General features: G+C 40.6%; 1 protein-coding gene across 3 annotated transcripts in view; it reads left to right on the top strand.

Annotated features, from left to right (window-relative positions):
- The first annotated feature begins 542 nt into the window (after window positions 1-542).
- The window catches only part of PTP4A2 (protein tyrosine phosphatase 4A2), a 29,212-nt gene continuing 13,484 nt past the window's right edge, over window positions 543-16,270 (top strand). For all 3 annotated transcript variants that reach the window (XM_019659790.1, XM_019659808.1, XM_019659799.1), the window contains exon 1: window positions 543-907. The gene's annotated coding sequence lies outside the window, so the exon portion shown is untranslated. The remainder of the gene's footprint in view (window positions 908-16,270) is intronic.

Consider the following 16,270-nt stretch of genomic DNA (forward strand, 5'->3'; position numbering starts at 1 on the left):
AGGCACAGAAACATTCTTTGCAAATGCAGACGCACACGCCATTTATTTGGAGCCTCGAGGAAGGGCAGCCAGGAACTGAGCTGCCCTGGTTCTCACTTCTGAGTTGGAAATCCCCGAGCAAAGGGCTCGGTCATCGCCCTGTCACAACAGGATCTGGCCCCAGGCGCCACAACCCGGGATGCGGGAAAAAGCCCTTCGACCTTGCGGGTCACGTGGCGGCCTCCGGCCCTCTCCCCAGCCCAGGTGCGGATGGGCGGGCCGCGAGAGCGAACGACTCTCCAGGCCCCGTTCTGCCGGGTCCCCAGTCACATGGACGCGCTTCCGCAGCCAGGAGTACGAAGCGGAACGAAAGCAGAGGAGAAGCGGGGGAGGCGCGGAGGGCACTGGGTCAGCGCCCCGCGGGAGCAGTGGGCGGGTCCAACCGCCCCGAGAGCCGGCCGGCCAGCCAGTCAGCGGGCGCGGGGGGCGGGCCGACAGGCGCGCGCGCCGCGCCCCGCAGCGCCCCCTGAGGGGCGGCGGCGGGAGCTGGTTCCGGCTGCGCGCGCAGCGGTGGTGGCGGCGGCGCAATCGGCTGGGTTGTAACCGTCGTCTGTCCGGTAGCGGCTGGAGTGGCAGCGGCGGCCGGGCACGGCGCGAGGCGACGCCACAGGGCAGCGGCAGCAGTGGGGGCAGCGGCGGCAGCAGGAGACGCAGCGGCGGCCGAAGCAGCAGCAGCAAGACGGACTCGTGGACACGCGCCGCCGCCGCCGGGCCGGGCCGGGTGTCGCGCGCCGAGGCTGGGGGGGAGTCGTCGCCGCCGCCGCCACCGCTACCGCCGCCGCCGCCGCCGCCGAGGTGACTGAGGAGAGAGGCGCCTCCTCGCTCCCGCCGCCGCCGGACGTCAATGCCCAGTCCCCAGCTCGCCAGCGTGAGTGCGCTGTTCCCGGGCGGCCCCCGCGCCGGCTCCCGGGGCCGCGGGGAAAGGGAGGGCGGGAGGCGCCGCAGCCATTAGTGCAGGCCCGAGACACGTCCCCGGAAGGAGGGCCGGGCCGGGGCCCGGGGCGGGGGGAGCGCGGCCAGGAAGCGTGGAGAACGAGGGTGGGTGAGGAAGGGGGGCATCGTGTGTGTGTGTGTGTGTGTGTGTGTGTGTGTGTGTGTGTGTGTGTGTGTGTGTGTGTGTGTGTGAGAGAGAGAGAATGTTGAGTGTGGTTGGGAGGAAATGTACGTGTGTGAAGCGGAAGGAGTGTGTGAGTTGGGGAGAGGGCTAGTATTCATGTGGGGTGCGGGAAGGGGGGAGTAGGGTAGAAAGTGTGGCTGGGAGAGTTGGGGGCAGTATGGAGGAGTGTGTGTGAGTGTGGGGTGAGTGTACAGTAGAGTGGGGGGGAGTGGGAGTGTGGGGACAGTATCTGTGTGGATGGTGTGGGGAGGATATAAGTGAGTGTAGGAGTAGAGTGAATGTGGGGGGCAGTGTCTGGGAATGAGTGAGAGAGTGGGGGGAGAATATGAGTGCGATGTGAGCGAGGTTGGGGAGGTGAATGGCAGAGGAGGAAGTATGGAAGGGTGTGCCTACGTCTGTCCAGTGTGTGAACAGGCATCCTGGAGGCTCTCCTTGATGGTTGTGTATGATGGTAGGGAATCCTGGTGTCCTGGGTTGGGCAGTTCTTTCCATGAGCACCTAGTCCCTGGGTTCTTGGGTTCAAGCATGAGGAAAGGGTATAGGAGTATATTCTAGTGGTACTATCATCTTCTGTTTCTGGGATTTTTTTTAAAAGGGATGTGCTTTTTTTGGTAAAAATTTTCCCCTTGTTTCATGACATCGACTTAAAATTTCCGGATTTGTCAAGGATATGGTTGTCATCCCATTTTAGTCGGGGGCTATGAGAGCTAACTAAAACTTGTCTATTGCCCAGGATCCTAGGCTTTTGCCTTTAGAGTGTTCAGAAACAGGCTCTTTCGTAAAGTACTGCTAGCTTTTCAAGTGAAAGGTATTTTATTGTTCGGTAAATTGAAGTAATTTTTTTTTTTTTAGATTGTGGCTCTTTCCCACCTTTCTGGAGAAAAGCTCTTAAGAGATAATACCGATGATGATGATGATGATGATGATGATGATGATGATGTAGTATTGGGTTGTTGGAAAAGTCATGAAGCATTTTTGCAATGAAAAACAGAAAAAATACTTCATGCCCTTTCCGACAACCCAGTAACACTGATGATGAAGAATCATAGGCTAGTTTATTATTTCATGGAATTTGTCAAGAGACATATAAAGTGTCTTGCAGTTCTAGCTTCACTGTAGACATTCAGCAAATTCTGCTCGTGTGGAGTCAACCAAACTACAACCACTACTGGATTAGAATATGGTAGTTATTTGCTGCCATGCTTTATATTACAGAGTAGTTTCAGACAGGAAGTGAATGAAGTTATGTTTTCTTCAATGTGCAAAAGGAAATTAAGGCTACAGAATGAATGATACATTATTAAGGCTTCAGAATCACTTGCCAGCATACTGTTGTGTTGGTGAAGATAGTGAGAAGAGGTGGTTTGCCAGTATTGTGATTTTGACATTTTTAAAGTTGTTTCATATTGGATAGTGAATGGACTAATCATTGTCATGGGCTTCTCCCAGATTATGTTGTAGAAGTAGGGGTTCTTGATGAAGAGTACCTTGATATGGATTTTACACCTTAATGATGGGACTTCTCTTAGAAGTTGGGATTCTTTCAATATGATAAGCAAAGAGTAGAGTGATCCTTTTGATAGTAGTAATAGAATCACAGGCAAAAGCATTGATATGTCAGAAATTATATTTTCCTTAGAGCATTCTTTTTCTCAATTGCTAGCATTCTCTCTGTTTTTGGAAACAGTAAATAATATTGCTACTATTCAGTGGGGATTGGATTAATTAGTATTAAGTGCCTACTATGCACCAGGTGCTTTTTATACTTTCTTTTTTTTTTTTTAGCTGAGCCATTCTGCTACCTGTTGGCAGCTCAGTGGCAACTTAGCTTGGGCTGGTCATTGAACCGCTGTTGCTCAGAGCTCGCACTCTTGCGCAAGCTCTTAACCAACTGAGCCACTCGTCCGGCCCTTTATACTTTCTTTTAATTCTCAGAAGTACTATAAAAGTGGTAGGTGTCCTCATTTGTATTTATTCAGCACATACTGAGTGGTTTCTATTTGCCAGGCACTAGTGATACAGTGATGAGCCTGCATTGACTTAACAGTGATGAGATGAAGAGACTCAAAGAGGTTAAATAACTTGTCCCAGGTCACAGATAATAAGAATTGGAGTTGGATTAAAAACCCAGATTAGTCTGACTCCAGAGTCCTTGATTTTTCCACCACACCATTACTACCCTCGCAATAGGTTGTCTCACTTTGAGGTATTTTTATTTTATCCATACATTGACCTAGCAGCTTGTACAAATGAGAGATGTTAAAGTTAAAGCAGAAGACTGGCTGGAGGCAAGGGGATCATTTAGGAGATGCTGACTTGAGGCTCTTTGGGACCTAAGCTAGGCTTTTATGTGGGTAGAGATTCTGTCTTGAAATTCTCCTGGGGCCCCAGGGAGTGTGCTTTGAGACAAAGTTTTTATGAGGCACCTGGGATATGTCTGGGAAAGGAAAGTCTGATTAAAGAAACTCAGCAGCCTTTTGTGTTTCTTATTTTTGGAAAAAGAGGAAGAGTGTATTTACTGGGGCTAAGAGTCAGCTAGAATTTATTCTTTGTGAAAGTCTTTCGGTTCAGCTGTGTGGGATATTTACCTCAGATTGTGAAGATCAAGCGAGAAAATAGATAAGAAAGCACTTTGTTAATATAAATTGAAATACAGATTCAAAGTATTATTACCATTAAGACTTTTCTACTAAGGCAACAGTTTGTTATATTTAGTAGCTGGAAAAGGCTAGCATTTTACGACACCTACACAACTGAGAAATTGTTTAGAACTGCTGAACCCAGTATATTCTGACTCAGAACAGCAAAAATCAAACCACTCCCTCCATGAATCAGTCAAGTAATATTTAATTTGAATGAACAAAATTTATAAGCAGAAACCATTTACAGCATCATTGAACTTTGTTGGCACTAGGGAGGAGTAAATGTTTGAATGCTTGTTGCATATAACTTAAAAAGTCTGAAAGCCCCATATTTATGTTTTACTTGAAAAGACATTTGTGTGAACAAGGTAAAACAAATTATTTTTCTTAGGATTTAACTTTTTATTTGTCTTTCAAAGGTAGCATTTCTGTATGCAGTAATTACAGAACAGATTGTTTTAAAAGTTGAGTTTACTGGGGTGACATTGGTTAGTAAAATTCTATAGGTTTCAAGTGTACAATTCTATAATACATCATCTATGTATTGCGTTGTGTATTTACCCAAAGGCAATTCTCCTTCTGTCACCATAGATTTTTAGTCCCCTTTACCCTCTTCTACTGCCCCTCTTCCCCCCTTACCAGAACACTATGATTTTGAGGCACAAGGTTGAAATTTAGTAGAGATTTATTTTATGGGGTTTGACTATACTTTTTGTTGGAATGTGGGATTGGTAACTAGTGAAGCCTCTAGAAAAAAACATTCACAAATAAGATGCAGAGAAGCAATACATTAATTTTTAGCTGTTGCTCTTGGAAGAGTGAAATCTAAGTTAGGTTGATTTCTTCAAGTGCTATGCTATCAGCTATGCTACCACTACTCACAGAAGTTGGAGAGCTTTAAGAAAATTGAGCAACTGAAAATTAGGATCTATAGTTTAACATGGTAGACTTAGTTATGTTTATTGAGAAGGGTAGTGGTAGAGTTCTTGAGGTCTTAGAATACTTGTGAAGTTCAACATTATGTTTAGGTTTCAATATTCCCTTTTTTTTAAAAATATTTTTTTATTGGGGAATTGGGGGATGGGAACAGAGCTGGGGAATTAGGGGAAGGGGAACAGACAAGTTGCTGTCCTTTTTGTTCTTCAGTCTAGTTGTGGAGGACGTTGCTTCACTGGCCCAAGTTGGCACCATCATTGTGCTCTTCTCGGGCGAGGCAGATCAGTCTCCGGCTTCTGGACAGCCACTCATGCTGGCTGCTGGCTACACACGGTAGCCCATGGCAACCCACTGTAGCAGGGGCTGCAGCCCAGCTCCAGGTTGAGCTGTTATTCAGCATCTTAGCTGTAGAGGGCAGTGTCACTGGCCCTCATATGTGGGATCCGAACCGGGGCCCTCTGGCGTCCCAAGACCAGCTCTTAACCAACGCACCACTCGGCCTGCCCTCAATATTCCCTTCTTAAGATCATTTTCTTGGTGCTGAATCGTAAATCATCTCATTTACAGGTCATAATAATCCTATAAGTGGCATTCTTTCAATTTTACAGATAAGGAAATTGATTTATAGATCAATTTTTTGAATCCCTGGTTTTGGAATCCAATTTAAAGAGCATCAGTAAATAAATGGTAGTGGATAAAAAATTTTTTCCTTGGGGCTTAAATCTCTGGCTACTTCCCCCATCCCCACTCCCCCTCAGTTAACTCCAGTCAGTTTAGAGGGAGCTATGTAGGTGTTAAGTTGATGTTAAGGAAGTAGGCTGTTTTTTGCTTGAAAAAAAATTTCTTTTAAGGATACTGATTCAGGTACTTGCATACTTTTTTTGCTCTTTTGGGGATGTTGCTTTGAGATTTTTCTTAAGACTCAAGTTGGTTTATGTAGAAACTGATGATTGTTCTCTAAAAAACAAGCGTCCTTGATGTTACAGTTCAGATAATTTTGTACCTTTGGTTTGTTAAATGGACAGTGGGTGCCATCAGTTATAATTACTTTGGGAAATGGTGATTTGAATCTAATAATCTGGACTATTAGAAGAACCTTTTTATCCATTTTCAACTTCAGAACTAGTATATATATAGAGGTGTCTGATAACTTTCTCTAGTTATCCTTTGAACCACGTTCTCCAGCTCGTTTGACTTTCTGGCTACTCTCTTGGGACTTGAACACTTACTGGATTGCTTGTTGTAGAATTCAAGTGGATATTGTGAGTAAACCTATTGTTCCTTAGAGTTTTAGAGGTCTAGGCTGTACCAGAAACTGTTACTGCTCTAGTACCTCCAGGCAAGAAGCTGCACAGCGCTGCAGACTCTCTACTTTCCACAGTTACCCTGTGGAGTTACCAGAACCCGGGGAGAAAATGACTCTTCTTATCCAATGTCTTAAAGGAGGTTTTCCCTGCACTATCTGTTCAATCAGTATAGATTTACAGGGCACAAAATCTTTCCCAGAAAAATGACTATGGGGAATGGACAGATTATACCAACAGTTTTTATGTGACTTTAATACAAATGGTTTTGTTTGCCTGCACTGATTTCTTTCCCATAGGTTCTGCAACACAGCATCCACTCTATTTTAAGTGTCCCAGAAACTAAATTTCATCATTTGAATATAGATTTACATTATACAACATTGCCTTTTTAAACTGCAGAGAATTTTAAGATTAAGCTTTTTGTGACCCTTTTTTTGCTAGCTGAGCCTGTTTTGAAAAAAATATTTTGACCATTAGAACAGTCTTTACCTTTAGAGAATTGGTGTATTTAATTCCTTTCATAGTATTTTTGGGTTGAAATTTCATTCTTCTCAGAAAACGTTAATTCTTTTGGCATAAAATGCACACATGATATATTTGCTTTAGCAGATCAGATAAATTACTTTATGTTTTTTCTTCTGCAGTGGTAAAAAATGTTGGCTCTATACTAATGTATCATTTGACAAGAATTCAAATTCACAATTGGGTCTACTTTCTTCTGGTTGTCCTTTAGTTTTAGTTGAGATTTGAACATAACAGTTTTTTTTTTGCACTGTTTTACAGGAAACATTTACTAAGTTGTACCACTACAGTACTTGTAAATTGTATTTACGTACATATGTTGATATTTACTGCTTTTAGTAGCAAAACAAATTGATGTGTTTTCTACTTTCCATTATTGGTGAAAAGCCTATCATGAGGGAACAGAGTGACTGGTTAGTACAGAAGGATATGAGTCATCAGCAGGATTTGTCAGCAAATTGAGAAGGATATGATGGAGAAAATAGATTCTAGTGACATTATTCTTCTTTCCACAGGTGTGGTTACAAATAAGTTTCCTTTTGGTGATTGGTTTAAATTATTCAAATAATTTAGATCTTTCTGGATAAAAAGCACTTCAAATTTAAGTCATAGACTATATTCTGAATTGTTTTTTTAGTGCGATATGAGATCTTCATTTGGAGGTCATCAACAAGTAGAAAATTTATTTATTTATTTATTATTGTGAAATGCACATTTTTTAGAATTAGTTTCAGCTGTACAACACAGTGCACTAGTTATACTTTTTACCCCTCGAGGTGACAATCCCCCTCCCCCAATCCGCCGCTCCACTCATCCCCCCAATATCATACATATCTATTACAATTCCCTTGACTCCACTCCCACACTATACTCCACGTCCCATGACTATATATATATGTGTGTGTGTGTGTGTGTGTGTGTGTGTGTGTGTGTGTGTGTGTGTGTGTGTATATATTCACTTTTAGTTGACATACAATATTATACAACATCAGCTTCTGGTGTACAGTGCAGTGATCAAGCTTCTACCCCATTCATGATGCAGTCTCCCTAGCAAGACATGTGACCATCTGACACCCTACAAAATATTTACAACATTATTAATTATATTCCTCGAACTGCCTTTCATGTCCCTGTGGCAATATTGTAGTTACGTATTTATGCTGTCTAATCCCTTCCCCTTCTCCTTCATCCCCTCCCCCTCCCAAATAGCAGCCATCAGTTGTTCCTCTATATCTCTGAGACCACTTCTGTTTACTTTGCTTGTTCATTCAGTTTTTCAACAAGTAGAATTTAAACTCATTTGTTTACTAGGAAAAATAATTCAACTATCAGGATTTAGTAAGTTGAGAGACTATTTTTGTGAATCTTATTGGTAATTATGGAGTTGCTCAGTAGATCAAGAAGATGCCCACCAATGTGGCAATACAGTTGACCCTTGAACAACATGGGTTTGAACTGCGTGGGTCCACTTATATGTGGATTTAAAAAATAATTGCCTGTATTATTTTTTATCCATAGTTGGGAGTCTGTGGTTGCAGAGGGCCAATTGGATGGATTAATCTATATTCTAAACCATTTTATACATGGGACTTGAACATTCAAGGATTTTGGTATCTGTGGCGGAGGCTGCAGATGGTGGTGGTGGTGTCGGTGGTGTCAGTGTCCTGGAACCAATCCCCCGTGGATACCGAGGGACAACTTAAATTTTGGGGGAGCCAAAAGTTATTCACAGATTTTTTACTGTATATGGGGGTTGGTGCCCCTCACCGTGTGTTGTGTAAGGGTCAACTGTATGTGTTTTTTCTCAGTCAGCCAAGAGTTGCTTCCTGACTACTACTCTTTTAAAATCCTGAGAGCTTTTATTGCATTTGAATTGGCCTGAAATGCTCAGCATGATCAAGGCCTCCCTAGAGATATCTAACCAAAGACTCAGGTCCTTTCCCAAATCATGCTGCCATGCCTTTCACTGTTTCTACCAGTCTTGTCATAAAGTTTTACCTTTCCTCAGAAGTCTTAATCCTACTCCATTCTAGTTACGCTTACTTTGTATCTTCAAAGTATGTATCGTAGTATTATGAAATTTTAACGCCCATCATCAAGTATTTTTTCACCCACATTGATTGATCTAGGATCTTGATTCTGGATAATGTTTGTGTGGTGTGCATACAGAGCTACACAAATACTTATACGACCGGGTGTGCTGCATTTTAGTATCATTCAGAGGTGTATTGCCCCTCATCTCAGTAAATATTTGGAGGAAGAGGACAAAAGATTAAATTTTGCATTCTTCAAGTGAGAAGAGAAGGAGGGGATCCGTGTTCTAAGCTAGTGAGCAAAGACTACCCCTTGACATGGCATTATTGAGGTATTTCACCATTTTTACCTCACATTATCATGTAATGTGAAACAACTGTATGGTTTTTTAAAGACTGAATGCTGTGTTTTGTGAAAATAAACATTAAGCCATTTATTGGGCAAATAGTGGGTAGACAGTATATTTTAAAAGGCCACCAGCAGCTCCAAATATTATGATTTGGGTTCTTGTCTGTTTATCTTGTACTATACTCAGTACACAGAGAGATGGCTGTGAAGTATAATGTAATTTATAAAAAGCAAGTTTAGGAGAGGAAGTGAAGTGTAACTTACCCGGTTTTAGGGGAAACTTGGACTGAAATGCCCTAACAGCAGAAAAATTTCTGGGGCTCAAACAAAAGAATTTGTGCTGACAAGATGTTAATTTGGAATGTTTTTATTCCGTATCCTGTACATAAAGAGCTTCCTTCCCCCCTTTTGATGGTAGATACTTGAACAGGGCCTTTAAATAGGTTCGATACATTTGACAAAATAGGGAAATGAAAGAGTTAAGCTGACCCATAAACTGCTAAACTCTGAAACATATATTTTAAATAATGCTAACAATAGCCTGGAAGTTTTTGCTTTGCATGCTGCTCCTGTGCTGTAGGTTATTTTGAAAGGTGATTCAAATAACCTTTTCCCAAGTATCTATTTTGCAACCTCAGGGAACTTGCAGCTGTTATAGTCATTCTAACTGTCCTGATATAGCTCAGAAAACATTTCAAAGTGGTGTTGACAGGGTGAATCCAGGTGTCCTTTTGGATTTTTCCTACTGAATTTGCTTTATTACAGTTGAAATTCAGACTCTTAAATGCATTTCTGTATTAAATAATTGATTCAGTGGTTCTTGAGTTTATGTGTGTATAGTGATGTTGGAAATTATGATTAAGACATACTGTTCTTTAGGACAATTACTTAGCCTTTTGAGATTAAAGAAAGAAGGATGGAAGGAAGGAAGAAAAAAAATATTGGGATTTAATTTTATGGGAATGCAGCTGAGTTTGAGATAGTTCTTATTGTATGAAGGAGGTTACCACAGCTGTTTAGAAAAAGAATGTGCTTAAACTTAATAATAAAGAGGCTTGGGAGTCTTAAAACGCACATAAAGTCCATAGAGAGGATAGCCCTGATACCTTTGCTTGGAAATGAAAGTATAAATGAATAGAATCAATTTAATAGTGCTATTTAACTTAATTTTTAAGAGATTCACTGAAAACAATAAGATTAATGCCCTATATTAGAATTGTGCTGTTGGGACTTTCAATGTTACTGCTGGTATTCAAATAATTTTTTAGAAAAAGTGAAAATTGGCTGTAGTGCTGTTACTTCCATTTAAATTTATTAATGAAAAGAAAAATAACGATTTGGACATGAGATTTAGCTGGAGAATTGTTAGCCTTTAAAGGGACAATGGAGTACAAAATTGAAAAGTAAATATTTTCAAGTGTGGCATGAAAATATTTGATGCAATTTTTTGGTCTTATAGTTACTCGTACAGGTAGCAATTATTAGAAAAGGACAACTACTTCTAATCACCAGGATACATACAAAGTTGAAAACCACTCCCTTTTCATTTGAGTGGGAACAGGGCCCACAGGACTTTAGTAAATAACTGTCACTGTTCTCAGAAGCAGGTGTGATTGTTGGTTAATTGCTTTCCTTTCCTTTCTGAGTGGCAAGCCACGCAGATCTCCTGCTGGTTCTGAAATGTTAAGATACTTTCCTACCATCAATGTCATAATGTCTTTTTATAGAACTGATTATTGATTTCTGTACTGGAACTGGATTCTCAAGTTCCCTCCTTAAATGAGGAAGTTCAAAAATGGGAATAACCAAGGGAGTAACTATAAAACTTTTTTTTAGCAGTAAAGAAGTATTTTGCTATTTTTAGCTTGTTTACATATATTTTGGATCCTAATTTGTGCAGAATTTAATGGATACCTCTTTCTTTTCTTTTTTTTTTTTTAGCTGAGCCATCCTGCCACCTGTTGGCAGCTCAGCGGCAGCTCAGCTTGGGCCGTGAATCAAACCGGGGACCCTGTTGCTCAGAGCTCAAACTCTTGAGCGAGCTCTTAACCAACTGAGCCGCTCGGCCGGCCCTTGGATACCTCTTCCTTTATCAACTTTCCAGGACTGTAGTCAGTAGGGCAGGAGAACTAACATTAATTTGAATTTTCAAAGTTCAAGGAGCCAGCTGTATTCAATTTTAGTTTGATAAAGGGCAACAGTAGAGGGCTGAACAAAAAGATAAGTAGCATACAGAATAGAACTGTTGTTTCTACAGGGCTCTGATGAGTTGGGAGTAATGAATGACAAGTAAAATTTCAATTTGAGGCCAGTTAACCAGGAGATGAATGTTTACGGTATTTCCCCATGTAGAAAACACTCCCATGTATAAGACGCACCTTAATTTTGGGGCCCAAAATTTGAAAAAAAAGTATTGCATAAAGTCATTGAACTCGTTTTATTCATCATAAAATTCATACAATTCCTCATCAATGTCAAAACTCCCAACCATTAGCTTGTCCTCATCTGTGTCTGATGACGAATCACTGTCTTCATATATTGCCTCTCATGGCCTTCTTCTGCCATGGTGTTTTCAGTATGGTTTCTTCCCGTAGCCAGTCTAGGATTGTTTTCTCAGTTGGAGGAGGACCAAACTTAAATTCAGCAGCACGATTTCCATTCACTTTTGCAAACTGGATCACTTTTAACTTTAATTCAGCACTGTATGAAACAATGAGTACAAAGATGACAAGTGTGAAAAAGAGGGAAATGCAAGTAAAAAACCCCCTACAACCACTGTATAAGACGCACCCGGTTTTTAGACCCCAGGATTTTTGGAAAAGGGTGCGTCTTATACATGGGGAAATATGGTAATTAGCAAAGTTGAGTTCTCTTTAGTTTACAAGTCTTTTTTTTTTTTTTTTAGCTGATCCATGCTGCCACCTGTTGGCAGCTCAGCTGCAGCTCATCTCGGGCAGGGACTTGAACCGCTGTTGCTCAGAGCTCGCACTCTTGAGCGAGCTCTTAACCAACAGCCACTCGGCCAGCCCGGTTTACAAGTCTTAAGATAGTTTTTCTCTCAAATGGTCAAGATGCAGTAGATGCAGTAGTACTTTACAGAGGAATTTCTCTACTTTTCTTCCTTGATGGTTGTGAAGATTTTATGGTTTGTTGGAATAGTCTCTGAATGTTGTTACGTTTTTAGTTACTCAGTTCTTACAGTTAGTTACCCAGAGCCTTGACTTTTTTTTTTTCCACAGACCCATATCCAGTCTGTTGACAAATCCTTTTGGCTCTACCTCAAAGTATATCTTGAAACTGATCCCATCTTATGCACTCTATTGCTTTTACCTGGATCCAGGCTATACCATTGAGTCTCCTGGATTATAGCAACGGGTTCCTATCTGATCCTCTCTGCTTCCTCCCATACTACTCATATAATCTATCTCTACATAGTAGCTAGTGATATTTTTAAACATAAACTGTCACTCTTGTTTGAAATCTCATTTTTTTCAGAGTAAAAGCCAAATACTTACATTGGCCCATAAGGCTATCTTACTTCTCTGACCCTATTCATTCCCTTGCCTTCTCTGCTCCAGTAGCACTGGCCTCTTGCTGTTTCTAGAATACTGCAAGCATGGCTCCACCTCGTAACCTTTGCAACAGTTAATCCCTCTGCTTAGAATGTTCCCTCAAGTATCTATTTGGCTCACACCCCCAGCTCTTGGATAAAATGTCACTTTTTCCAATGAGGTCTTTTCTGATAGCCTTATTTAAAATTGGGAACACTGCAGATTCCCCTGCTTTGCATTTTTCTCCATAGCAGTGGCATGTTTTGTTGTCCTCTGCCTACTAAAATATAAGATCCATCCTGACAGGAATTTTTGTTTGTTTTGTTTACTGCTCTTGCTACAACTATAAGAGTATGTGACACATAGTATATGTCCAATAAATATTTGAATTAATAAATTCTTAGCCAAAATTGCAAGGAAAATGTCTGACTTTTCAGAGAATGAATTCTTTACTGTTGACATATTATTCATACTTTAATGGAAATGCAGGTGCCTTCGTTGAAGTGAAATGAATTTGTTTTAGGAAAAAATTGTTGCAAGATTTTAGTTTTATATACAGTATTAATGCTTTCATGTTGCCTGTTTGTAGAGACCAAGCTGACTCAAATTTGCATGACTTCCTGTAGAATTTTTGGTAAGAAAAGTAACACAATAAATGTATGCTTGTTTGACCTTTGCTTTTAGATTTTATGTTCTTAGGTCTATAATTCTTTATTGTGCATTAATATATAACTTGCTGTTTCAATTTGGTGAATATTGGCATAATCCATCAAATTAGAGGGTTTATTATATCATTTGCTTTAATTTGGAAAGAGGTGATTTCTCAGTGGAAAGCTTGATGTGAAAGCTTGACAGGATTTTCAAAAGTTTGGGTTAAAAGTTCTCTCACACTCTTGAATTCTCTGTTTATATTTGAACTTAGAATTACAGTTGCCAAAGCAGGACCTGAATTTTGCTCATTAATTTAGTATTTTAAACAAAGAAAACCGTCTTTCTGAAATGTGTAGGTAAGGGCTGTCTGGAACAGAGGGACTACTCTCTTCAGGCTCTTTGTAATCCCATGGTTATAGCATTGTTATGAACTTAATGAAATTATAAATCATTGTAGTATTCTTTATCACCCTAGCATTAAAAAAAAATTAAGGTAACATGTACATGGAAATTCAAAAGTAAATCATACTCCTGGCCTTCAGCTTCCAGTTCCCTCCACCTCCAGGCAACCATTTTTATCTCTTTGTAACTTTCCAGATAGTTCATGGGTATGAAAGCATATGCAGTACTCATATAGTTCTATATATACGGTTCATACTGTTATATACCTTGCTATTTTCACTTATTAGTGTCTTTTAACCATCTTTCCATAACAATTCATATACATCTGTTTTATTCTTTTTGACCTCTGCATAATTTTCCACTTAAGAATGCATATTGTATTGTTTCATGTGTTTTAGTTTTTGATGCTCATCTAGGTAGGTGTTAGCATTAGAGTTACTGACACTGGACATTTAAAGTCGAACATATTCCTCTTCCGAGTTGGTCTACTGACTTAGTCTTATTGGCAGTGCACTATCTTAGCTTAATACTCCTCTGCTTACTTGCTCTCTTCTAGCCCCCTTTTCTTCATTCTTCTTTCTCTTTGTCCTTTCCCTTCCTTCTCCTCCTCAATTGAAAAGGATTTGTCTGCCACAGACCATTCTTTTCTAATCTTTCAGTGAAGTTTATTCTTTTGTTAAAAATGGAAACTTTGCCTATGAAATGGAAATGTCCTAAATTCAACATTTTAAAAGTTAGGTTTTATAAAAGATAAAAGTAAAGGGTGGAGAGAATATTTGGGTGCATATTTTTTATTGGGCCCCTGTTACATGTTAAGTAAACCCACCTCTTCATCACCTGGTAAATTAAAATCAATTCTTATTTAAGTAGATAGAGCAGAATTAATGCCAGAGAGAACTTCAGAAGACATTTTTTTGTAAGTTGTACAGGTTTTGAGTTTATGCTAAAATATAGGGCTCTTTAGGTTTTGAGTACTTTCCAGCTGTGGTAAGTTGTTTATGATTTTTTTTTTTTTTTAAAGATTTTTATTGGGTAATTGGGGGGATGGGAACAGTGCTGGGGAATTGGGGGAAGGGGAACAGACAAGTTGCTGTCGTTTTGTTCTTCAATCTAGTTGTGGAGGACGCTGCTTCACTGGCCCAAGTTGGCACCATCATTGCGCTCTTCCCAGGCGAGGCAGATCAGTCGCCGGCTTCTGGACGGCCGCTCACTGCGGCTGCTGGCCGCTCACGCTGGCTGCTGGCTACACACGGTAGCCCATGGCAACCCACTGCAGCAGGGGCTGCAGCCTATGCCGTCGCCAGCAACTCACGGCAGCCCAGCTCCAGGTTGAGCTGTTGTTCAGCATCTTAGCTGTAGAGGGCAGTGTCACTGGCCCTCATATGTGGGATCTGAACCGGGGCCCTCTGGCATCCCAAGCGAGTTCTTAACCATCGCGCCACTCGGCCGGCCCTGTTTATGATTTTTTTTTTACAGACTGTTTGCTTTGTATTCTTATGGGTGTCACAGGAATTAACATTAGTTTATCTGAATTGACAGATGCAAGAACATTTAACTGTTGATGTGTAGTTGAATGCTTGGGGGTGGGGGAAGGAACAGAAACTTGCTTTTATCATGTATCTGTTAACATTGATAGAACACACTGTTTCATTTGGCAGAAGTTCTTTTGCTGGGGATCTCAGTATGGTGTTAAGAATTGAAAATCTAATAATGAATTGTCCTTATCCCTGGAAGTGGTCCCTCCAAAATGAGCTTGGAGGAAGGAATAAGATGGAATAAAGCTTGTTCTGTTTGCTGAGCAGACAAACAGTGGAGACTGGGTAGAAAACTTAATGCAAGAGCTGTAACCTTTTATGCCTGGCCATCACTACAATGCAGGTCTTTCAGTGCCTTTACTCAGCTGACACACATATTAGCTGTGATAACATCATTAAACCAAAGGGATTCAAACAGGTTAGAATTTCCTTGTGTTTTGCTCTGCACTGCATGCGAACCATTGTTCTTTGAATAGTTACTTTAATAATCTTTCTCCCCTTATTATAAGGTCACAGAGTTGCAGATGAACCTCCAAGCAAATATTTGAAGAAAAGTTAGATTTACATGAAAAAGTATGACTTGAAAAATATGTGGGTACCTCCATTAGTCAAAATTGAAAGAAAAATAAAAAGGGGAGTTAGGAGACCTGGCTCTTGTTCTTGATCTGCGTCTAATTAGTAGTGTGGTCTTTTTTTTTTTCTTTTTTTTTATTGGAGAACAGTGTGTTTTTCCCGGACCCATCAGCTCCAAGTCAAGTAGTTGTTCCAATCTAGTTGTGGAGGGTGTATCTCTGGTCCATGTGAGGATCGAACTGGCAACCTTAGTGTTATGAGCGCTGCGCTCTAACCAACTGAGCTAACAGGCCGCCCCAGTAGTGTGATCTTATTAAGTCATTTTAACCTCACTGGATCCCAAACATTATCTTTTTTTTTTTTTTTACGGTCAGAATAGTTGATGTCTAAGTTTCTTCTAGCTTTAAAATTTCTTGGCTTTCACAAGGAGTACTCTATGAAATGTGTAATGAAAGGTGGCTATGTTTTGGGGTTAACAGAATTTAAAATTATGAGTTAGGAAGAGTGGTGGTAGTGTGTATTTTTGTTTTTCTTAGTTTGAGTGCAGAAGTTTTGCACTTCATTCTGTTAAGGTATTGAAGTTCTTAGAATCCCATTTGAATTTCTTATCTCT

This window comes from Hipposideros armiger, unplaced genomic scaffold (genome assembly GCF_001890085.2).
Source record: "Hipposideros armiger isolate ML-2016 unplaced genomic scaffold, ASM189008v1 scaffold_10, whole genome shotgun sequence".
Classification (NCBI taxonomy): Eukaryota; Metazoa; Chordata; class Mammalia; order Chiroptera; family Hipposideridae; genus Hipposideros; species Hipposideros armiger.